Consider the following 25625-nt stretch of genomic DNA (forward strand, 5'->3'; position numbering starts at 1 on the left):
CAAAATATCAGAAAATCGCAAACAAATAAATTAAGGATACAAATCTGGCTAAGGACTGCGGCAAACTTGGCTCAAATCGAAATGAAATAGTGACACAGGCGCTGCTGCCATAAAACCAAAGGCAAATACAAAGCCACACAAAAGGAAAAAGGTTAAACCAAATATTTATCCAGCCGCCCTAGGAGAAGGGGGAATGGCTTGAAGGGAGACGAAGTGGGCGGAGTCCTTCCCGTAGTCTGTATGTAATTACCAGGCAAGGACTGCAAGTACAGCTGTGCCTAAGTACATAGCTCCCAACACACACACACTAAAGGAGAGTAGGAGTACACATAACACAAATCACAGAATACATGCTCGATTATTGCCTTCAATATATATTACTTGATTCTGATAAAAAATTTGTATTATTGATAAAATAGGATCAGTTAAATTTTATTAAATTGTAAGTTAATCAGTTTATGTACAATTATAAAATTGTAAATATTTAATTAATTAGTTTTTGTTCAATTACTTTTACTCTTTTAATTAAAAAAAAAACGTTATTCTACTAATTTTATGTTAATTATTTTAAATATATATCCTTTAAAAATCTAGTAGGGAAAGAATATATGTACAATTATAAAATTGTAAATATTTAATTAATCAGTTTTTGTTCAATTACCTAAACGCTTTTAATTTATAAAAAAAACGCTATTCTACTAATTTTTTAATAATTATTTTAAAGATATATCTTTTAAAAATCGAATAGGGAAAGAATATGTGTAACCTCTCAAAATAACTCAACTGTTTAAAAATCGCAAAAAATCACCAAGCATATTTGGGTATCTCAGTTATAAAATTTAAAATATACATCCTAGAATTATAGTTCATTAAAAAATATCTGATTTCAAGTAAAATCACTAGTATTTATTTTAATAAATGTTTTCTTAGTGTACGAATGGGCATGTGTGTGTGTTAGGTCGTACGTGGCTTTATGCTTAAATAAACATTCGTCCTGGCCTCTCGTCCTGCTCCTTGGGCCCATCGCCTTTGCTCCGTTTACATAGCACCCAACGGCCGGCAGTCAGTTTGCCCGGTCAAAGCCAAATCGTTGATTGCATAAGTTGATGGCCGACACATGTCCGAGATATATAGTGTCGATATAGTCTGTGTTTGTCTGCGGGCGCAAAGGCCCCGAGTTACTCACGTGTGGTTGCTATTCACGTCTAATGATGTCTGTGCAGGTTGCATTGGCTGCTCCTCCCGCTCCAAGGATCCACCTCCTTCTCCTCCTCGGGTGACCTGCAAGGGAAAATGAAATTTATACTGCGAGTTGGTACACACTGATTGCTTTATTGAGATGCTCGGATAGAGATCTACTGGGTTCATCAAGGATTAGAGGGTGTGTCAGTAAGTGGACCGGGAGCACTATCCTGTTGGAGTTTCAGCAAAGAATTTAATTAACTTTTTGCGGTTAAATCGATTGTCTATTTTAATTGACAAACAATTAAAGTTTTGAAAACGTAGCCATACAGTAACCCAAAAGAAGATATTAATCACAAATAAGAAGAAGCTTTTAAAAAATATCCTCTTTAATATATATCACACAATTAGATTATTTGTATTTGCTTGGCAAGAGTTTCAAACCAGCGTTTTTGACATATACTCACTCACAATGAAACATTTTAAATTCGGTTTAAAACTATTAAAAGTAAATAAAATGCAATCGGGCGAGACATTCTTAAAACATTAAGGTTTAAGGCTACTAGTGCATAAACAACTTATTGATCGGTTTTGTAAGGTTTTAAAATGACTTTTTGTCGTTCATTTAATTGTCGGTTTTGTCGGCTTGGTCAATCAATAGACAATCAAATATTTCTGTGTGTGGCTTCGTCATATTAAATACACCAAAGTAAAATAAAATGAAATGAAATAAACAAATTGTTTCTTGGGCAAAATTAAATTAAGAAAGACTTGAATATGTCAAGTCTGATAATAATTAAATTGTATGAATTCTTAAATGCAAATTTCAATAATCAACTATTACCAGTTAAATCCATTCATTATCAATCAAGAAATTATAAAATTCGATTGGGTAACGTGAGAAAATTAAATTCACCAGAGACAAGCACAATTCGATTCAGTTTATGTTAGCCACACAAGGAAATGAGATATCGAGCTATCATTAACATTTGGCATAAACAAATGCCAGGCCATAAAGCAGATTCTACCGAATCGAAGTCGTTGAAACATTTTTATTAAATTGTTTTTTTCTTCCTGCCACCTTTTTTCATATTTGCTCATTGCCGTTTCCTTGTTGCTCTACGTGCGTATGTGTGTGTGGCAAGGTGTTTGTTATCGTTTGTTATATTGCTTGTTATGTAATGTAATTTATACACAGCCATACAGACGGAGATTCGAATACAATGTCATAAACGGCAAGGACACAAAGGCAATTCCGCATGGCATTACGGGCAGACAAAACAAATGGCGAAGAAGGGAGCCAAGGAGCGAGCTGCGACTAAAAGCCAAAAAGTACGCGTTTGGCATAAATGATAAGCTGGTAACGCAGCAGGACATTCCCCTCTGGAAGGGCAGGGTCCTGGCCATGGCCAAGACCAGGTCCTCGTCCTTGTTTCTGTGTCTGTGTCTGTGCCTGCTTGCTTGACTTTTGAATACTTAACAGGATAATGAAATGTCAAAAGTGCGCAGGCGGCAGAGGAAAGCGTATCCTGCTGGCCTGTCCTTCGGCCCCACCACTTCTGCCCCTCCAGTCCCGTCCCATATTGATATTCCTCTGGCTGTTGTGGAGTTTTATTGTGTTGTCCATGCCTAAGTGAACGTCACGGCGTGCCGCGCGCATTAAATCATAAAGAGGAAAAAAGAAGGAGCAGCTTCGAAGGATAACCAAGAAGGCAGATTTTTTCACTTTTTGGGCTTAAGGTTTTTGGGTACTCTTTTTAAGATTTATATTAACATCCCAAGTTTAATTTTTTAAGCTGACTATTTAATTTAAGCCACAATTTAAATATGTAGAAAATAATTTTTATACGATTTTTGCATTTTTTTAATTTTTTAAATATTTTAGAAATAAACTATTACATTGAACCATTAAGATAAAGTTTCGCACAGAGTGTACAAAATATCTCAACATACGTTACATTTCACAGTGATTAAGTAGAGAATAAAATTCGAATATAATTTATTTATCAAATACCAACCACATCAATCCGACAAAATACCCCGCATTTCCAAAAAAGAGCACCGAAAGCGAATGAAAAATGTGATATCCCAGTAAAAAGGACAACATCTCTCACACGGGATGTTTATATTTTTTTATTTTTGGTTGGCCATTTTATGTTTACATAAATTTAAATTGACACAAATGCGTTTTGGGTGCCCCGACAAATAAAAAAGACAAGCCAGGAACCAAATGATAAACTTCATAAATTATGACAGTTTTATGCTCCCCTCGGTGCTCGGTTTACGCTTTATTTATTTGTAGTGATTGCAAGCGAATTGAAAATGTATTTATGCAATTTCATCCGATTACAGCATACAAAAAAACAAAGCCAAGACAGGTCGATTTTCCTGAAATGAAGCAGCTTTAATCAATACTACTTTTGTGGCAACTTTTTTTGTGTGAGTGGGGAATACATTTGCTCTCCACCTCTGCGGTCATCTATGGGAAAAATCCTGCCAGTTATTGTGGATATACCTACGGAGACTACCACGCTTAACTCAAATTGCTGTTGCTTTTTTTTGTATTTCTTGCGGAAAACAAGAGAAAGTTGTAATCAATAAAGTAAATGACCCAGGCACTTCAGGACGACCAGAGAACATATCCGGCCAAATAGAGGGCAGTGGTGGTGAATGGACCAAGTGTTGCTATGATTGATTTCTTTGAGTGGAAAAAGCGATTCTGAGTGTGCAGACGAGATATGGTACTTATGGTAACATGAGAAATTCGGACAGATATTTAGTTAATCAACTTGGATTGTGTGTCAATAATACAACAGTAAGCTATACGGAAGACAACATCGGTAGAAGTAAAAACATCGTCAGGATTAAAATGCTTTTAAAATAATTATCATCTTGTTGCTATTTTATTATAGTCGATAAATTTCTTTAAATATTTAAGGTAAGTCATACTTAATTATTTATTTCTGTATTCTTAGCAAACAATATTGACGAGAGCGCATTCATTGTTAACATTTTTATTAATTAACCAAATGGGACCTAAGTACAAATACATACCAAAGCCCACACACACGCATAATTGATTAATTTGGCCATCCGGTAAGTAGGCAACATTTATTTTGCCCTTCGGTCGAGTCCTTCTTCATTTTGTTAATGAACTTCAAAAAGTCTCTTGAGGGGAAGGGCTTATTTTCGGCTCGAGTATAATTGAAACGAAATCAAATCAGGCAAATTTTAACGCAGCCACAATGCAAACACCCCAACAATGAGTTGTAAAATATTCAACGGGAAATTTATGTGCAACTTGTGTTCTATACATACCGCATATTGACTCTTCAGGCTGGCATGCCAATTAAGGCCTGCTCGAGGGCCAAAAAACTACGGACAATGTCGATGAAGTGGAGGCAAACTTTGGCCACAATCTTAACAAGAAAATCTGTAAATTACACGCCACAATTACAGCATGAAGAGTGGGGCTGCGGCAGGAAACTCCCAAATATTTATACACCTAAATAGATTTGATGGCATAATTGAAATTTGTTGTTATTGGTCGGGGCCATTCCACTCAATATTTGTGTGATGGCAATTTGCATAAATGCCAAATGGCAAATGCCAAGTAAAAGTTTATTAAAAGCATAGCCAAAAGTTTTCCGGTTTTCCGCCATCAGCTGATATTAACGATGAAGGACCCGTCCCGGAAAATTGTGACACATAGCTGCGGGGTTCGTACTGAAATAAACCGAACTATAGGATGGGTTGGCCTATCCCGGCATTGTCCTTGGAGAAGACCCAACTTTTCGCCAAGCTACAATTTATTTTCTTCTTCTGATAATTTAACTTTTTTCTTTGCAGCTGGAAATTGGATTTGTTGCGACCGACTTTCAGACTTTCAGCGCTTGTAACGAATGTTGAACAGCAGAAAAAGTTGTTTTTCTAATTGCAGACATAGCCTTTGGGGTTGGGGAAAATTTTCGTGGTTGGGCAGATGTTTCGTGCCGGGGGCAATAATTTGGAACAACTTTATCAGGTTATTTAATATTCATTTGTTGAAGATTTCGTGTGGCTCTCAGCCTGTGCGAAGATACCAAAGAAATTAACAAAGAAAACATACCTACTAAATAATCCACAAAAAGAGGCCACAACAATTGGAATTGTGTGACTTCAAAAAGCTTTTCAGCTAATAGCCTAGATAAGCGGCTAAAACTTTTCTAAACGCAGAAACTTCTGAACAGAAATAAGCTGGAATTCCATCTGATTTGAGAATAATTCAAAGTGAATTTTTCTATATAAGCCCATTTTATTTCAGATTACTTAGGCAAATCAATTAATTAATTAAGTTAGTTTTTTTTAATTACTGTTGGTCTTTGGAACACAGTACGTAAGATAACTTTTACTACTGCTTATTTAAATCTTTTCATTTAATTAATGAAGCATAAATATCTGTTGGACTTTATAACAAACTAGATTTGATTGGCATAGGCTAACTAATATTTTAGATATCTTAAGGTGTTCTAAAATTCGGATAGTTTCCATTTCCATTTCAAAGTTTTTTTACATTTTAATTATTATTATTTATCTTTAAACTTTTTCAGAATGCCATAACTAAAATTGGTTTTGGTTTCTTTTTGTTTCGAAATTATTATTAACCTCATTATTACTCATTTACTAATGAGCTTTGCTATTTACAAAATTAATTATTCTCTAAATTAAATCTATCTTTGATAATTATGGAAACTAAATATTCAGAACTTCTGGATTCAAGCAATTTCATAAAGCTTAACTCAATCTCTTTTCCCCGAGGGTTCCGAATTAAGCAAAATGATAAGAGCAACTTGTCTTGTTCTTAACCGCCCTACAAATCGCTCTCCAATTAAATCCTTTCTTGTTTTCTCCGCAAGCTAACTTTGCATTTGAAACTTTTTTATTCGCCCTGGAAGACAAACAAGCCACGCCGCGGGTAAAATCGTTCCTAGTCCTTGACTATGAACCTTTAATAGGAGTCCCAAGTCCAAGCCATTTAATGTGCTTACATTCATTTCGTTTTAAATCTGTGATAAAGTGGGGGTCGCTTTAAGCTTGGTCCTTCGTCCTGAGTGCCATTGCCCCTACCATCCTGCAAAAGCAAAAGTTTTCACCGTGTCGCGACAAACGCAATTCTTTACACGACGACGAGTTTTGTGCGCTGTTTTGTTTCCTTTTTTTCCGCTTCGTTTTTAGGTTTCAGCTTGCCTCCCTTTTGACTCGGATTTTTGCCGTGCTTCCCGCGCCTTTTCGTGCTTCCGGTTGTGTACGCGCTTTCTAGATTACTTTTATAAGTGAATTTGTTGCGGTTTTCCGCAAAATTTACAAGTACGTGAGAAAATTAGAGCTTAGCCTCTTGGAGCCTCAGCCGCTTGTTGCTCGCCACGTCCTTTCGCCCTTTAGATTTCTAGCCTTATTATGCGGCCACTTGGGCAGCGCGTTCAAGAGGCTTTAATGCGCTTAAGATGTGCAACGCAGCGTATGCGTAATTTATGCACGAACATCACTCATACGCCGCGTTGTTGCAGGCGCCTAGCTAGCCACGCCGCCAAGCCAAATTAGCAAGTTCATTATTTGCTTAGCCATCGCCTTTTGCCAATTTAACGCCAATCCTAAATGCGACTAGCTTAAAAGGAAGTGGGAGGAGTACTTTTCTTCTCTGACATGAAAATAAATTCGATGGCTGTAGCTCTCTGCCAAGCTGAAATAAAGTTTCATCTTGGCCCGCGAATGAGCAAGACAAACTTTTACCCAACCACCCACTCCCACGCCCCCACAGTGGGCGTGTCACCGCCCCCGACCTTCTGTCTCGCTCTTTGTGCGCGGGTGTGCGGTTTTGTCTGTATTTGCAGAATTGTTAGTTTCACGCTTTGTTTGTTGAGATTAGCTGGCAGCACCCGACTCCCAGTTCCATCATCCTTCGCCCAGTTGGCCCTTCAGACCCCTCCCACCCCCCAATCCCCCTGCTGACAGCCCCCAACTGAGCTTTCCGCAACGCACGAAATAAAATTGTGCAGCTTACTTTACTTTATTTGCGCCAACTTATGCCACGCCGCAGCGCTACACTTGTTTTATGGATGCCCTGCAATTAAGTCTGTGGGGGAGTCCCATAAGTTTGTCATTCAAACACACAGACTCCTTATTGGGATTTATTCGGGACAATGTAGTCTCCGGAATTTCTAACATAATGTTAGAACATTTGGAAAACTAGCTTTTCTAATAAATATATTTAATTAACAATGAAATTAATTTACAAAACTGCGATATATTACTTTCAAGCTGTTTAATATTAAATAATACAAAATTAACTAATAGCATTTTTTAGGTATTATCTCTTTTTATTTATTTCTAGTGATCAAATATTTTGATTAGTTATGAAGACAAAAAATAACTTTCACATAAATATATAAAGAAAATCGACTTCCAATGTATATTTACAAACCGTAAAATATTCATATACCGAAAATATTTGTAAATTAAGTTACGAGCACAATTCCAGACTTTAGATCTTATTAGACAACAAAATATATAAAAACAATTTTGGTTTTTAATTATAAAGATGTTCAGAGGCCCCCACAATTAAAGGATTTTAGTCCAGACATTAATTATATGAATCATTTTAAGTGAATACTTCTCAGATTCGAAGTATATCCCATCAATCAATTTATAAGCGAATCACCTATTTCCTACACACAACTATCGCCTATTTTTCTCCCAGGAGAGTGTATCCTTACTTCGTATAAATCAATTGCCACAAACACATTTCACATGGTTTATTTGCTTCGTTTGTTTGTTGCCTTTTGGAAGAGCAAAGTTTGCACGTGAAAATTGCGTTCACATGTCTTCCGCAATTGTTTGTGCCTGTGTGCAAGTATGTTTTTGCCGGATTGGTGGCGAAAAATTCGCTGGCGTGTGGAAAATTGATGCTGTTGCTGAAGTTTTTGGCTTTTTGAACTGACAGCTGCGATTTTTATGCGTCTCAGCCGCCGATGTAGGGCAGTTGGGTTGGAAACTAGCAAAAACCATTGTAATTGTGAATGGTGGGACCCTCTTTGGCCTCCCAAAAACACCCCTCTGTTATCCTTAATAAGCATTGTTATTCAGTTTTGGGATTGTCGGGTGTCTGATATTATTTTCGGTTTGCCGCCCCGGCCTGAGCGATGGCTTTTCATCCACCATTTCCACCTCCGGGCCCTTTATTTATGGAAGTACTTTGCCTGTTGGCTAACGAAAATTTATGGCTAATTGATGCTGTTTTGCGTTATGCTGTTCCGGCCAAAATGGAAAGCAAATGATGGCCGAAGCAAATAAAGTTGCCTGGCAAATTAACTGCAATTCTGCGGTTCTGATTTCGTAGGGAATAATGCACTAACATAAATTAAGCACCGGCTATGCAGCAAAATATCTGCATTTTCATGGGCGAATGTGTGAATTTAATTAAGTTGAATTACAATTTATAATTCATAACTTACCAGCAGCTGACGCCACGTAGCAGTAACTATGAAACATCTGGCACCCAGCCGCTGGTCATGGTTAATTCACAGGATAAGTTTCCCCTGCCCCACCCTCTTACTGCTGCTATTCATACAGAGTGCAAAAAACTGTTTACTTTACACAAGGTTCATTTAAAATGTCCAAATTCCCCTTTGTAATAATTTAAATTGAGTTGTTATTATGTTATTAAAGGTAGTCAGGGAAGTCTGCCTATCGAATATTACAAAAACCCGAAAAACTTCAAAATCTCAACAACATCTCAACCTTAAAGAAATATTATTATTATTATTATTCTTAGCTTCCTAACTTCTATCTAATTCCTCTTAATTTCTTCTTTTGTAAGTACCCTTTATAATTTAATTCGATGGCATTTTAATGGTATTTTAAGAGTAAGCCTCTTTTCCTGCCTATTGAATAATATATATGTTTTCAACATCATCATTTCTTATTTTCCTTCGTGTATCGATTTCAATTTCAGTTGAATGGGCCCTGCAATGAGGCAATGTTCTCACAGGACACACACACACACACACATCCCCCGAAACACACACACTCTGGGACACGTGTGCTATGTAAATTACAAAAGTATAATGCAAGTGGAGTGGGGGAAGTGGGAGGGAGGCTAAATGGAGGAGGCAGTCCCTCCTCACTTAATTAGCCAGCGGGCCTATTTATTATTCACTGGCAATGCCTGACTGCCGACCTGGCCCTGCCTGCTCCAGCCTAATGAATCACAGTTTTTGTAGTGGAAATTTTAATTTTTCATTAGCATGCAAAGCAACAAAGCGACACGAAAATATATGACCTTGTACAAGTAGTTTTTGTGACTGCCTTTGTTACCCCACACCCCATAAACCCATACCCTTTCCATTTGGCCCACCTGCCCGGAACATTTGTCACAGGTGCCGAGGTCCTGAGTGATGAAGCTCACAGCTCACGAGCGGCCGAAAAGAGCAACAAGAAAGAAAAATGTGAAAAGCATGTTGAAAGGATTAATGCACACATCATTTAACCAGAGGGAAAAGCCTGGCAGATAGGTGAAAGTCCTTGCCCGGCCCTTCCATCATCCCATTTCCCTGCACGGCCCATTGAGAACTCGAGTCCCGAAATGACAGTTTTCCCAGCCGCTAGACACAGTCCATCTCTGGTCTCTGGTCAGGGTTATGAAGTTGAGGGGTCCTTTATGGGGATTTGCGGCTGACCGAAACTTGTTTTTTTGCGGTTTTCTCCGAGTGTAAACGGTTCGAGTTGGTTGCGTTTAGTTATTTTTATGCACGATTTAATTTTTGTTCAGTTACTTACATTTCGGTCAAGGTATTAGTGGTCGACTACAAGGGCTGCCAAGCTCTTAAATATTTATGCTAATGAGATGGATTGGAAAAGGGCTAACAGACAAGAAAACAGCTTACAAATATGAAAAAATACCCTTTTGGGATATAGTTGAAATTTAAAAGATAATATTTTAAGATAAAGATTAAATTGAATGCAAACAAAGCCATTTATAAATATTTCATTTAATAATGTGCTCATAAACTTTTGTGAAGCAAAAAAAATAATTTCATGAAATAAAAACAGCGCTGAATTATTTATATTTAAAAATCAAAATTGTAACTTTATTATTTACTTAAGTACTTAGCACATTCTTTAATTAGAACACTGCCTGTATATTGTATATTTATCTAATATATGTATGTATATTTTATTATATATTTTATTTAAAGCCCATTTTGACATATTTGTATTAAATTGTAAATTTTACTTTTAAGTTTTGCTTTTAAAAAGCACGTATGTAATTTTTAATAATTAATAATTATGTGTTTGTAACGCATGCGACATGTAAGCCCGACGTAACTGATTGCAACCTCAATAGCTTTTTCCCCCAGCCTCCTCTCGCTCTGATCAATATGATTGCTGTCAAAGCTGTAACCGAAAGCAAACCAAAACGAAACCAAATCGAATCCAAAAACCGCAGACATTTCATTGAGTGACCCAACAACTGCCCTTCTTGTCACGTTTGCTCTTTGGAGCTCGGCGTTTCAGGATCCGCGGTCTGAACGCCATTTGCGGCTCATAATTCAGAGCCCGGCTGGTTCGGTAAATTGCATTACCAAAATAATAAATGAATAACCATTTGATGGAGCTAAATGGGATTATTGTCAGTCGGGGAGGACCCTGAAAGCGCCTTCCTGTCTGCGCGCATTTATGACATAATTCAATTCCTTTCCTTAAATTTATTTTCAACGAAACTTAGAAAATAAGCAGATAAATACATAAATAAAATTTAACTCTGTACCAAATTGATTTTTATGGAGCGCCGCCTGCATAAAAAATTCAACCGATTTTTATCTTGAATGCTAACAAAGAAAATACGTGAATATTCGTGCCAGCGGATGCAGGTGCCAAATGAAAATTAAAAGGAACAAATGAAGGGGGGAGAAAAAGTGGCGGCAGTGACGGAAAATATTCCAGCAATTGCCACATCAAGGCAGCCACATATTGAAGCAATCGTACACACATGTTCAAACCCGTTCTTAAACTCGATTTCACTTTAATTTCAATTTCAAAGAAAAATATTTTCACAAAGTCTCAGTTAGAGTGAAACAAACAAAAAAAAATACATTGGTGATTCAGAATGGCAATTCTCTTATGAGGATTTTGTAATCGATTTTCTCTGTATATCATTTAAAACAAATATCTTCAGCTAAAGTTATTACCCTCATTTCTAAAAACTTTTCTTCACTTCACGCTTAGTGTGAACACAATACGAAAAACTTTCATTTTCGATATGTTTCGTTAACTTGTGCTCAAAGAGATTTCCAGAACACCTCTGCGAAAGTTTGAACAACTTGTCGAACGAAAAAATAACGAATAAAATGAAATGAACGGAGGGAAAAGATTGGCGGCTGCAGGAAATGCTGCTCGTATTTCGTTTTTGTTAATTTTATTTGCATGCTTTTATGCCTTATTTTTATTCATTTCTTTAGATGTTCAGGCCCAGTTCGTCCCTCGATCTGGTTTTTCCTCATCAGATTTTATTTTTTTATTTCGTCGGCTGCTTGGTATACATTTTTGACAACATTGAATGATGCCAGTGGCATGCAGCACGTGACAGAAGCCTGTACACTTCAAAAAAATATTAAGAAAGTATTGATAAAACTTCCATTTGGTTGGTCTGTTTTGCAAAATATTATGATTGCACTCAAAATTAATAAGATTGCGTTCAAAGAATTCGGACTAAAAATTAAATCGAATACTATTCCATTTTACTAGATCTGTTTTCAAAAGATTGAAGTCGTCAAACAAAATATTTGTAAAACATTATTTTAGGCTGGCAAAAATTTTAAAAATTATACTGGAATAAGTTTTTAAACACGTTCTGTAAAAAGAACCCCAGAACAAATTATTACGTTAGACTTAGTATCGAAACCAACGATTCAATTTTGGGAACATAACAAAAAATGTTGGAGTCCATTTGTATATATTTAATTATAAATGGGAAGCTAAATGTAAACTAAATTTTGTTTCATTTTTACTTTACAAATAAGAAAAAAAAACTTTCAAATCACTTTATATAGGTTCGTTCTCTGTGTAATATGAACACACATGCTGATACAAATATTCCAACGTGAATGTGATATTCGCAGGTTATAAGGCGACGGAGGAGGAACGACTCGGGACAACACTCTGGCACAGAGACAACCAGGACCCATACGTGTGCGAAACTCCAAATAAATTTGCCTCCACACTCGTACCGTCTGAGTGTTGCTTTGAAAAATAGGCAATGTGCGGAAATTTTGATTTTTCGCCCGAGTTGGCAAAGGCGTCGTGGGTCTGGGTCTGGTTCCCAACGAATTTAGTTTTGTCTGTCTGACTTACAGCGAAATCAAATTAACTTGTGCATACTTTTAGGCGCGCAAAGGGAAAGCAAAGAAAAAGACCGAGCCAAAATGGTGAGACGTGACTTTCCATCCACCAATGCAAATGGCAACCGGAAGTCCTGTTCAAATGTGTATGTGTGTGTGTGTGTGTCGGTGTGGATGTGCATGTGTAAATTTATTCACTGATGTCTTTTATAAGGGGCAATTTCAAACATTTTGTCATTAAGTCGACAAATTTTTAGAACGTTGCCGCATTTCGGGCCGAGGTAATTACAAAATGAAGTGCACGTGAGACACGGAAAGAAAGCCAAATAAAAAGGGAGTCATAAAAAGGGAATGGAAACAGACGTCAAATGAATTTGTCTTTTACCGTTGTCGCGTTTCCCCGCCGAAAGCGGTACTCAAATATGGTTTGAATTGGTTGGTATCTTTTAATGACCTGCAATGGTACATAACCTGCTTGATGAGCTGTGGGCTTTATAATTAAGTAGGTCTAAAGCACATATACTTACTTAAAGACTAAAACAAGTAACTAAGCAATGGCTAGCTGTTAAATCTTGGAGCTTTCAAACTAAGAACTTGGCAACACTAAAATGTATATTTCTATTAGAAATTTTCTAATAAAAATGTATCTAATTTACAAGTCTGTTTTATTTCAATAATTCGGTTTTATTTGTTAAATGATTGATTGACCTAGTAAATTGATTTCACAGTTGTTTTAGCAAATTGTTGAAACTGAAATTAAAATCAAATTATAGTGAAATTAACTTTCACAATATCCATATAATTTACCCAAAATGTACGCAATCTGCACTTTCTATGGGTAGCAATTAAATAGCAGTTACTGTTGTTTTTCCCCAACTATTAAGTTTATTTATTTTTAATTACAGACCACAGCCAGAAAAGTTGTTTACATTCGAAATGAGCGGGTATAGCTGAAACATTACCCAAATAACACACAACTATTAGCACCTAAACGCCCGCCACATGCAGGCATAAATCAAAACCGGCTTCATAAAATATTTATGCCCGCCCACCACAGCCAACAACATACAGGCCAACAATACATAGTGTTAAATAAAAACAAGAAAGGAAAGCTAACTTCGGGCGGAGCCGAAGTTGAAATACCCTTGCAGAATATTCTGCAAATTATATTCTCCAAAATTATTCATATGATGCATTTTTAATACTCATAAAAAATCCCACCTTCCTAACTTTAAAAACACCAAAGTTATTTCATTTCCGATCAATCAGTTATATGGCAGCTATAGGATATAGTCGGCCGATCCTTATGAAATTTAATATGTCGAATTGATTGGGCAAAAATAAAACCCATAGAAAATCCCAACTTCCTAACTTTACAAACACCAAAGTTATGGCATTTCCGATCAATCAGTTATATGGCAGCTATAAGATATAGTCGGCCGATCCTTATGAAATTTGGTAGGTCGGATTGATTGGCCAAATATAAAACCCATAGAAAATCCAAACTTCCTAACTTTACAAACACCAAAGTTATTGCATTTCCGAAAATCCCAGCTTCCTAACTTTACAAACAGCAGAGTTATGGCATTTCCGATCGTTCAGTTATATGGCAGCTATAGGATATAGTCGGCCGATCCCGGCCGTTCCGACTTATATACTGCGTGCAAAGGAAAGAAGGGTGTGTGCAAAGTTTCAACTCGATAGCTTTAAAACTGAGAGACTAGTTTGCGTAGAAACAGACAGACGGACAGACGGACAGACGGACAGACGGACAGACGGACAGACGGACAGACGGACATGGCTATATCAACTCAGGAGGTGATCCTGATCAAGAATATATATACTTTATAGGGTCGGAGATGCCTCCTTCACTGCGTTGCACACTTTTGACCAAAATTATAATACCCTCTGCAAGGGTATAATGAGGGCCCATTTGTGGGCAACGGAAACCGGAAATGTTTAACAATTGAGAAGCGAGTGGTAGGGGAGAAAAAAATAGGCAACTGGTTGTCAATTTAAAAAAAAAAAAAAAACTTGGATAAAGGTTTAATAAATGCGAGCACTGACAAGCGGCGATAAAAGAAAGCGGTTGAACTTCTGCCGCCCCCGAAATGTGTGTAAACAAATTAAAAATTGGCCATAAAAAAATAATCATATTGCGGCCTGAGCCAAAACAAACAAGCGACATTAAATTGATAAAAGCCATGGCCAAAAGGGGCAAGGTCGCCAATAAAGAACGCTGCATGTGAGGCCCGGATCAGCAATAAAGACGCTTCCAGAGGCTCAAGAACCGAGGAGAACACTTGAGTGGCCGGAACGACAATGGTGAACATTTTTTGTTCGTATTAAAAGCAACTTCCAAGTCATTAACCCGTTTATGACGCTTAACTTGGCCGAAAACCCCGCCACTGGCCCACAATAAAGCGGCAATAAAATGGCTAGCACATACACACCCACACATATGTGTGCGCTTGTGGGCCGGGCCAACTTAAAGCGTTTAACGGCTCATTTATTGCAAAGCATAGCCTCAGTTGGAGCTTCATCCCAGCATAAAATGTTATTAAAAACGCGGCCATAGAATCGCCGAAGCACGCGCCCATTATGTGTTTAATCTTTGACCGACCAGGCCGGAATGCTATATCCTTCCCACACACACATAACCACAACATCACCAAATTTGGCAATAACATTGATAGAGAAAGGACGAAATGGTGGGCAGCGGTATGGAACAAATGGCGAACGGAAACGGATGCAGCAAACTTGTTTCGCAATTTCACGTCACATGGGTGGGCATAAAAAAGGACTCAAAGTGCATATGTCTACATGCGAAATGGTAGAAAGCAAGAAGTCCTCCAGTTAACGCACTAATGAGACAAAAAATGTCAAAGAGAGAGTTTCATTCAGCATAATGGACAGAATATGGCCAAAGCGTGGTGGCGAATTCATCATCAAGCAACTGAATAGCAAACAGGAAACACAGTTTGCAGAAATGCCCTTAAAATTAGAATGTTTTCTTAAAAACATGTATTCCACACAGGAAAACAAATAATTTACTTAGCTGATTGTTTGGTGTGACTATTTTATTTTAAAAACTATAACCATTTTTCTTACCTTAATGGTAAAAATAAAGGCACGGACACATAATGATTTAAAATCACTAGCGGAGATCTCTAGAAATATGATAGATATTTCTATCATCGCTCATTAAATTAAACACATTTTTGTATTGTTTTCAAAATAAAATCCTTGATTTCATAGTGTAGTACTGACCAATCACTTCGGATTTCTTTAACTCTTAGTAGTTTTATCCACCCCACAACCATTTTCCCCAATTAGTCCTATAGGCTCAGCAGCAAAGAGTATACAAAGGAATTTACGGTTGATGTGGCTTGTCTGTTTATGGTAACAGTGCCGAAGTTGTTGGCATCTGTGGGACCAAAGCGGTTTTGGGTTTGTTATCCGCCGCACACACACACACACACGCACACACAAATCCAGCGAAAGAGGCTCACGGACATTATGCTAATATTACCCCCCACTAGTATTAGTGGGTTAAGGACATTTTTATGTATGTGTGCCCACGCACATCGGCCATCGCCTATCGTCTGCACACATGTTTGTGTGCGTGTTTGTGTGTTGGCCATCTGCGTTTGGCTGTGTTCGTGCATGTTAAATGAGCGTAATGCCACTATTATTGGACACATTACAAACAAAATGAAAGTGGTTCCGCACACACAGAGAGCGTTGTTTGGCCTTAAAGTTCTTGGCCAAAGAGATTACGGAATATTGCAGTTGTCATATTAAACTTGCATCAGCGTGCAGTTACCCAGTTTCGCAATAAGTGCGCAAATCGATTTAGTTGGTCACCACCCGGAGGGAAAATCAGGTAGGTGTCTTTAAGCTGACGCAATTGATGGCAAATTTCCTATTCCATTACCCCAGCTTAGCTGGTCAATAATGCAGCCTGTCATCCTGCTTTAAGGTACACTAACTGATTGACCCATATCGGCTAGCATCTTATCTACACACAAACAAATCATTGATTTTTTTCTTTATATTTCGATTGCTTAGATATTACTTAAGTTTAAAAATAATATTTAAATCCTGGTAAAAGTAAAATATTGAAATGTTAGATACAGCAAGCAATAACTAAAAATGCTCGCCTTTAAAAAGTATAGATTTTTATACAAGTCCCAGGATAAAGCTAAATTTTGTTTATTGAAGATGTATTTCTATCTTCTGGATTTCGGACCCTAAACCCTTTGGACCATCATATCACTTCAGCATACCACAAAATATATATAATAGTTTTTACTTAATTTAAACCCTTTTTTAGCTATTAGGCCATTTTAATAAATAACCAGTTGACTATGATTCCTTACCGTTTCTTACTGTGTAGCCATCGTTACCTGTTCGCTATCATCATCGTTAAAGAACGTTGGATTTTATGTCCAAGTAATACCCACAAATTCTTGTGAACTACACTCAGCAACGCAAAATCCATTGACATCCTCTTAACATCATCGCAATCACCATCATCATCATATCGACATTTGGCTGCGACAAAAAGTTAAAACTTTCACTCGACAAAAAACAGTTTTGAGTGCCGAAATAGTTACCCTAAAAAAAATGCACTGTTTCGTTTTGCAATAAAAAAAATTGATTACACATATTTTCCAGGCGGCCGCAATAAAGTTTGAGGTGTTTTTATCGATTTGCCATGTTCGTGTTTACGGATCGAACCTTTTCGCATGACAGCCGAGCAGAATGGATGTGCTCCGTGGGACAGGAAACACCTCTGGTTCCACTTTGCGTCACATTATGGCGATATCAAGCACACAAACGGGACTCGTATATAGAGAAATAGCAACGACGATTAAACGGAGAAAATACTGCCTTGGGGGCCTCGACAAAGCACGAAATTCCAACTTAAATCTGAAATTCAGTTCAAGTAACTACAGGAAAACGAGGAAAAGAGAGGGGGGCACGAGCCAGCGAAAGAGAAAGAAAATTATAATGTAGGTATAAATCATAATTTTAAGGCAGCAATCTCTAGAGATGAGCTTTCGGCGTCTGCTTCGCTGAGGGATGTGGGTTCTTCCCCCGATTTTCCGGCGGCAGGTATAATCCCTCCAAGCAGAAACACAACTCAAGCACTTTGGACGCCTCTTTCAAACTTCGTTCCCTCTATAAGTATGGCCGATGGTGTATCCCTGTGTGTGCCAACAATTTATGCGCTTCGTCGCTTTCCGTCTACTCCAAATGATTTGCCTTTGCCATTGCCTTTGCCCAAGTCCCGACCCGAATTCCTCCCATCCATCTACTTCGCCTCAAGTTCAATTTATTTTGCGCATAAAAAATATCTAAGCATTTTTGCCTTGGCTGCCTTGATGCAAATGTGTTGGTGGCTTGACGAGCGAGTATAAGTGTAAGTGTGTGTGTGTGTCTGCAAAAGTCTAGGAATTTGCCAATTCAACTAAAGCTAACGCTAGAGATGACCACGATTTAACATTTCGGCAAGTAGGTTCTTTATGTTCATAAAGAAACGAGTGTCTAATTAATTAATCAAAAATTTAATTTAAATGATATATTTAAGATTTTAACTATTTTCATACAAACGTAAGTAATTTTTAATATAACTAATAAACATAAGGTACATTTGCTCTCAGTGAAATAAAAAACTCAAGCTTTTTTAAATATCATAACACATAAACCTTTCGCAAAACGCAAAAAAATAGTATCCTGACTTAAAAACATTTGGTATTATTTATTTATTAACCTAACAAATTTTGTTTTAATCCAAACAATAGTGCGGTCACTGCAACTAATACAAAATACTTCCTTAGATTAGTAAGATTTTGTCATCTAACATTTTAAGTAAAAAAAAAAATAAAATGATTATGATTTAAAATAAAAAGAAATTTGTTAAGTATAAAGTCTTTGTAGACAAATCCAAAATAATCTTATTTTTATCCAACTTAATCCTGAACCCATCACTGATTCCTTCCGAAAACAACTTGCAGCACACACAATTTCATGCAACATGGGAAATGGCTTATAAATCATAGGCAACTCCGCCTTCCTCCTTTTGCCTCAACACTCATACGCAATGCATGTATTTTGATTTACCGCTTCGGTTTTTTGCCTTCGAAATCTACATATTATACACATGCCCCCAAATAAACACATAAATATAAATATGTACGCCCATACTTGCAGCACGAAAAACGGTTTATTAAATAAAATGCTACCTGCTGCGATGGGGGAAAAAGGAAAGCAGCACGAAAACTATTCGTTCATAGGAAATTTGTCAACGCGTCATCAACATCAATTGACATGGCAAGTAATTTGCTGCTAAGCAACACATCGAAATACAAAAGGCGGAAAACTTCAACGACCGCCAATCCACCCCCTTTCCCACAAGTTGAGTCGGGATTTTCACAGAATTCACAAAGCGAAAAGGAGCTCTTTGCTTTTATTTTACTATTTTTTAACTTTTCAATAGGTGTACAAATTCCAGTTTGAAGTATTCCACTTTTTCTCCCTCAATAACTAAATATAAATGTAAGTAATAAAATCTAATAAAAAAATTAACTTTGTGGAACTATTAGCTTTAAGAATATTAAGCGCTGAATAATCATAAATTTTGAACATATCATGTAGACATATTTATTATTTCAGATGTTATGTATGTATACCCAGATAACTAGAATAATAGGATATTATAAATACATTTATGAAAAACGTTTAATTAACATATTTAAGACAAATATTCTTAAAATAAAAAATTGCAGAATTTGTCAATTATTATAGTAAAATGCAACGAATAACTTGTTAGGTTTTTTGTTTAATAACTTTTGGTGCATGAAGTTATCATGCAGGATGGGTTTTCCTTTTTAACAGCTTTATAAAACCCTTAGAACGGAAAAATTATAAGCATCTTAAAACTCATAACTGATTTTGGTTTTGTCAAGCTAAGCTGCCCTATTATCTGCAAGAGTATTTAAAGTTTCTGTTTACCTTTGCCTCTTGATTTTTTTATAAGCTTCAGCTTTTTTCGGTGAACACATGTCAAGGCATTTAAGATTTATATTTTTTCTCGATTTTTTACCGGACCTTGTCCGCAGGCGAAATTGTTGAGCTGCTCCTGCTCCTGCTCCTGCTCTCGCTCCATGCTGCCTGCTGTGCGGTGTTTTACATGCATATTTGATGAGGCAGCGGGGTTTTGGGGGCTACAAAACGGTCATGTGCATGCAATGCTTTTTTAACGCGCTTTCATGGTTAGCTGCATTCACCACTCATATTGCCCCTTTTTCGGGGCGTTTTAATTGTCAGGCAGTACTCGGGGATTCGTTGGCAATTGAAAAGGATTTGGAACTTGTCCAAAAAGAGGATTTAAGATTTTTCAGCAGGATTAGTTGGCCAAACTATGGTGTGTGCTCTTAAATAAAAGTGGCTTCGAAAAAATAATTCATAGCAAATAGATCATAAAACAAATCTATAGTTGACTTTAATATTTTCCAAGTCGCACCTAAGCCAATCACCCACTCCATCACGTTAAAACGATTCATAGTCATATCAAAAACTTTGTGAAAACCCGAAATTGCTACATTTCTATAAATTCCCACACCAATATGAAGAGCTAAGCAGGCGTACGAAAAAGAGTAAAAAGTTGAATGCAAACAAAGACTAACTAAAAATGGAAAACCAAGAGCTAACAAAGGGGCAGACAAACTCCGACTACGACAAAAATGCGACCTTTCCTTTGTTACCTTGGCCGCCTGGCACGGAATATCCTGGCCACAAGGAGCGTGCAACGCTGCGTATGAGTGATGCGGGCATTTTTAAATTATGCACGAGCTTTTTTTTTCTATCCACCCACCGTGTCTCATGTAAGCAAACAAATTTTCCACACAATAAAATTGTTCACACTTTTTATTCACAAAGGGGCGACAGGTGAAATGCCGAAGGGAATGGCTTTTGTCCATATAAAATATATTAGAATGCCTGAAAATTGAGAATTCAAGCCTTTAATTAAAGCTGGGCTAGGCTACAGGCCAATTGCCTTAATAAATAATGAAAATGCAGCTAACGAAGCGTGTGGAACCTTGACATTTTGCGGAGACGAAAACCAACATTCTGTTCGGTCGCCTGTCTGTCAGTGGCACTTTGATAAGCAAAATATGCCAGCACACATCATCAACAGCAACGACACAAAGGAACGCCCTCGAATGCATATTGAAAATATGGGCAAACGTGTATATTATGAACAGGGGCGTATCGGTAAACCAATGAAGGAAACTGAATAATATTGTTAAAGAAAATTAAAATGTTCCTAAAATCAAGATTACATACAAAACTCCAAAAAAATAAATACATTACAATGTACTAAAAATGAATACTAGAAAAATCATTAAAATATATATAACTAAGCCAATTACAAAAACTATTTAAGCCAAACATTTGCTTTAAATTTGTATATAAAAATCAGAAAGGCGTTTAAGACTTTAAGATCTATAGGGAAAATAAATATCTAATGAGGAAATTTATAAAAATATAGTTTTAAAATAACCTTTTTAAAAATGGCCAATATAAAATTGAGCTTTTGAATATTTTTATACAGCATTTTTCATAAAACTCATCGTACACCAAAAAACGTGTATATATCTATCCGTTTCAAAGTAAAATGCAACTCAGACAAAGAGCTACTGGCAAATCAAATCAAGCCAAAGTTAGCTTTAAGTTAAAACTTCTAGACTTTGAACTCTGACTGTGTGCGCTTTAAGCCCTCGTTGTTCTCCGTTCCTTAGAATTGGCAACAAAGATGGCGGATAGTAATGCAACGATAAATGACAAAGCTAATGCGCTTTCAACGCCACGGCAAACGTACCACGGAAATGCTATGGAAATGCCATCGCAATGCCACTCAAGAATGGCAAGGCATTTGCCTGCTGCCGGCGGCATCTGGTGCCATAAATGTCTGCACGATGTTGCAGGTGCAGGTGAAAGTGCCTGGTGCTGGGAAAATCTGTGGCAAATGCGGGAAAGCCGGGAAAGGCGAAAAAAGGGCTGAAACGAGACGTGAGACAAGCTGAAAGTAGCCTGCAGCTTGAGCTTGACATTCGCCTGACAATCGGGCGACACATTCAGCCACACCATCGCCCCTCGGCGACGCGGATTTTTCCGCTGCTTTGATTTTGAATAGCTCACTTACTTAATAAATGCTCAAGCTACGCTTCTTTTTTTTTGTTTTGTTTGTCCCCCTCAGTCTGTGCTAATGCTGTGCAAATTTAAGTTCGTATTCTTGAGGATTCTGTTTTACGACCCTCGCTTAGATTAGATCATAATGCATAGCTTGGTATAATTCAATGGTAAAAGTTGCTCATGAAAAATAAGTGAGAGGTCTGGGAATTAAATTGAAGCTCACTTTTGGTAGATGAAATAAGAATACTCTAAAAAAGAATTTTAAATCGAAACATTTGAAACTATGATACATTTTGAATTTGCATTAGTGGTCATCATGAAATTCATTTTCGTAAGTTTTCGTTTTTGTAAACTTAAATATGATTCACTGCAGTTCAATAAAACTTGAATGTGATTTAGAGCAATTAAAGTTTCTTAATCTAAGTTTAAGTTAGTTAAATATACGGACTTTCAGAATTAACAGCTCATGGGGTCTGCTGATATAGCCCACATATTCCAGAAAAAATTAGGATATTCCTCTAAGAGGTCTTAAAAAATGTCTCAGCTTATTCTCATTTATCTAGTTAAATTCTTGGAATTTATTCCTTTTGCCCCAGTAAAGCACGCTTAACTTAATGCCCCCGCCCTCGATCAAGTGTTGTTTATTACGGGGCAAGTATTTCTCAGATCTTTCGACGGAGAGAGCTTGCCGACACAAATCTACCTTGAGAAAGCAACAATCAGTCCCCCCAGGCCACAACAACAAGGCAAAAAGTTGGCAAGTAAATTTATTTATTGAGTCACTTACTTGGCAAGGAATCTTTCTCGCCCTCACAGCAGTGAATGTGTGTAGGGCTTGAATTTATGTGTGTTTTGGCTGCCGACTTTTACTTGGCTTTCCACACATTCGCCTGGTAATTGTATTAAATTTCAATTAATGAAATATGTGGTTGGGATGTGGGAAAAAATTTAAAAAGGATCTGATATATGTTTGATTTGGGTGGCGAAATATAACAATATATCGCTTTAATATACAACGCGTCATTTAAGCTTACCGTAGCTATTACAATAAAATATATTAGCAAGCCTCTCTTTATCGTGTGAAATAATCGATCAAATTTAAATTAACTTTTCTTTACATATTACAAAATTTTAAAACTTTTTGTCTAAGTTTTAATTTGTTAAAGCAAATAAATATGAACCAGCTCGAAAAATGGATAGACCGTTTCTGAATTATTGCAAGCTAATCTATGCAAAAACCTTAAAATATTTAACTCTCTAGTATTTCATGAAATACGTTTTTTAGTTACATTTCTGAACTTACTTATGTGGAATAACATGATTTCCTAAAAAGAGTCGGTAGTAAAACCCACTAAGAATTTCTTTTATTTTTTATGGCAATCGAAGTGAACTTTTGGCTTTATTGTTGCTGCTGTTGTTTTGGGGTATATTCCAATTTTGTTGGTCATAAATTTTAGCGGCGCAGACAAATGAAAAGCACAACGTAAAAGAAAATATTTAAATTTCCTCGGTCTGCCATTTTTTTTTTTTGGCAGCCCTTTTTTCCAGTTCGGTTGAAGGGAGCGGGAGTCCTGTGGAAAAAAATCTGCTTAAATGTACTTCCGTCATAAAATAACGGTAATGCAGAGCAATGTGCGTCTGTGGGTTGGTGTGTGTGGCTATGTGTGTGTGTAGCTCACGTAGAAGGACGAGCAAGGAAAACCTTTTTATAAATGTTGGTTCGCAGCTTCCGTAAAATAATAAAACAAAGAGGCAGCTGCCAGGACATCGCCCGTCCAAAGGCAACTGGCAAGAATGCTTTTAAATTTGACACACAACCCACACACACTTGGTGAAAAAAAATTAATAAATTTGTGCAACAAAGTTGCCTTTAAGGCACCGAAACGCAACCGACCCATGAAGCACCGCCCCACGTTGTTCACTTTGTTTATTTTAATTTTTTCCACTGTTTTTATCCTTTTTTTGAATTTGTTTTGATGGCCCAAAACTCTGTGCGTCAACATTTGTTTGAAGTTTAATTTGCATATGTTTTATTTCTGGTTATGCAATGGAATTCCCCGTTGTATACTGTTATTCTTTTTTTATGATGTTTGCTGCAGTGTCATTGCGACAATATATGAACATTTTATTTTGTGTAAAAGGGTAATTAGAAAGTCTTTCTGCATTGATATAAAGTTAAATATGTTAAATAACGCATAATAATAGTTAAGAAATAATTTTATAATTGTATTTATATTAGATTAACAATTACAAACTTGGCGAATTAAAAATAAACTTAGCTAAAAAATATATTCATAACAGTAATTGGAATAAGCTTTCATAATATTTTAACTTTGTAAATTTGGTTTGCTAAATTAATATATATCTTGTTATATATATAATTATGTAAAGTCTATTCACTTATAATAGCAAATTCATTGTTTTAACTAGGTTGTTTTTAAAGAGAAATTCATCTACTTTTAAAATCATTTCCAAAGTCACTCTTCACTCCGTTTTTAAAACCATCTAACCTATTAATCGATGCAATTATCTGGCAGTTCATTGATTCACATTTTGCATTTTGCTCGCCCATATCAGAAACTAATTAAAATCGACCAACAGCAAAACAAATTATCAGCATAAAATTCATTCAACTAAAAACAATAGATATTTGCTAATGCATTCAACCTCTTTCATAGGAAAATTATGGAAATTTATTTCGAGCCAATGCAATAAGCATTAAATTGAAAAGTTTTTTTTGAAGACCATTAGCACTGATGGCCAAACTGCATTAAACTAACATTTTTCGGATTAATTAAACATAAAAAATATTTGCATACTATAAAATATGCAAGGGAAAATATAATATTTTACATACCTTAAATTATCGCACACTCTTATTTTGTCGAGAGGGTTCAGAGGCCTCTGGCTGTGGCAATTGACCACTTTGCCTGCCGCTCTTGTATTTGTTTTTTGTACTTGTATATTTTTATTATTTTCCTTGTAGATACGCCCACAACACACGTCAATTAACCTACTTTTGCGCTGGCAGGGGGGCTGGGCAAAAACCAAACATAATAACCACTAGAACAATACTGGCAATATAACGAATGGGCCAAGTTAATTTGCTTAGGCTTTTGTTTCAGTTTCTTTTTTTTTGTGCCTTTCGATTGCTCAAAGTATTTCCGGTAACACACGTACACACACCCACGAGGGACACTTTAGCCGGCTTTTTTACCTTCTTGCGCCAAAATTCAATAAAACAGTCTTGGGAGACCAAGTAATATTACTCATACGCCGCGTGTGCCCATCTAGCACGCACGAGTGACAAAAACGAACTGAATCTGAGGACGGAGGACTGAAATGAAATCGGAGTCTAAGTTGGTTTATCACAAACAGCGCATGCGTCGCTTTTAGTCAATGAAAAGCTTCGTGTCACAAAACATTTGCCGCCAACCGAAGTCCGAAAATGACTTCGTTTTCGGAGAAGTCTGTTGCTGTTGCTGATGTTGCTCGCGTCGCTGTTGCTGCTGTTGGTGTTGCTGTTGCTGGTGTTGCTGTTGTCGTTGTCAGTGGCAACATAATCATCGGCGCGTGTTGCTCACTTTGTAGGCAGACGACAGGCAAGCCAAAAACACAGTGTACAAAAACGCACAACAATCCTGGCGCACAATTCGCGCAACGTCATGTCAACAAGACAGTCGAGACAAATGCCGCAGATCCCCAGCCGAAAAGACCCCCTTCTTAACCATTTCCAGCCCCACAAAAGCCCACCCATTGTCAATTGTCTTGCGGGCTTAACTTTCCTTTATTTCTGTCTTTCCTCTCTTTTTCTACGTAGTGTGTTTAATTTCTTTTATCAACATGCTGAGGTCTGCGGGCCTC

General features: G+C 36.9%; 1 protein-coding gene across 1 annotated transcript in view; it reads right to left on the bottom strand.

Moving 5' to 3' along the window:
• LOC108046714 (basic-leucine zipper transcription factor A) overlaps positions 1-25057 on the bottom strand; it is a 61117-nt gene extending 36060 nt beyond the window's left edge. The window contains exons 1-2 of the mRNA XM_044456671.1: positions 24619-25057; positions 1187-1281 (exon numbers count right to left, since the gene is read on the bottom strand). The gene's annotated coding sequence lies outside the window, so the exon portion shown is untranslated. The remainder of the gene's footprint in view (positions 1-1186; positions 1282-24618) is intronic.
• Positions 25058-25625: the final 568 nt, after the last annotated feature.

The sequence above is a fragment of the Drosophila rhopaloa genome, unplaced genomic scaffold, assembly GCF_018152115.1.
Source record: "Drosophila rhopaloa isolate 14029-0021.01 unplaced genomic scaffold, ASM1815211v1 contig_150, whole genome shotgun sequence".
In the NCBI taxonomy this organism is placed as follows: domain Eukaryota; kingdom Metazoa; phylum Arthropoda; class Insecta; order Diptera; family Drosophilidae; genus Drosophila; species Drosophila rhopaloa.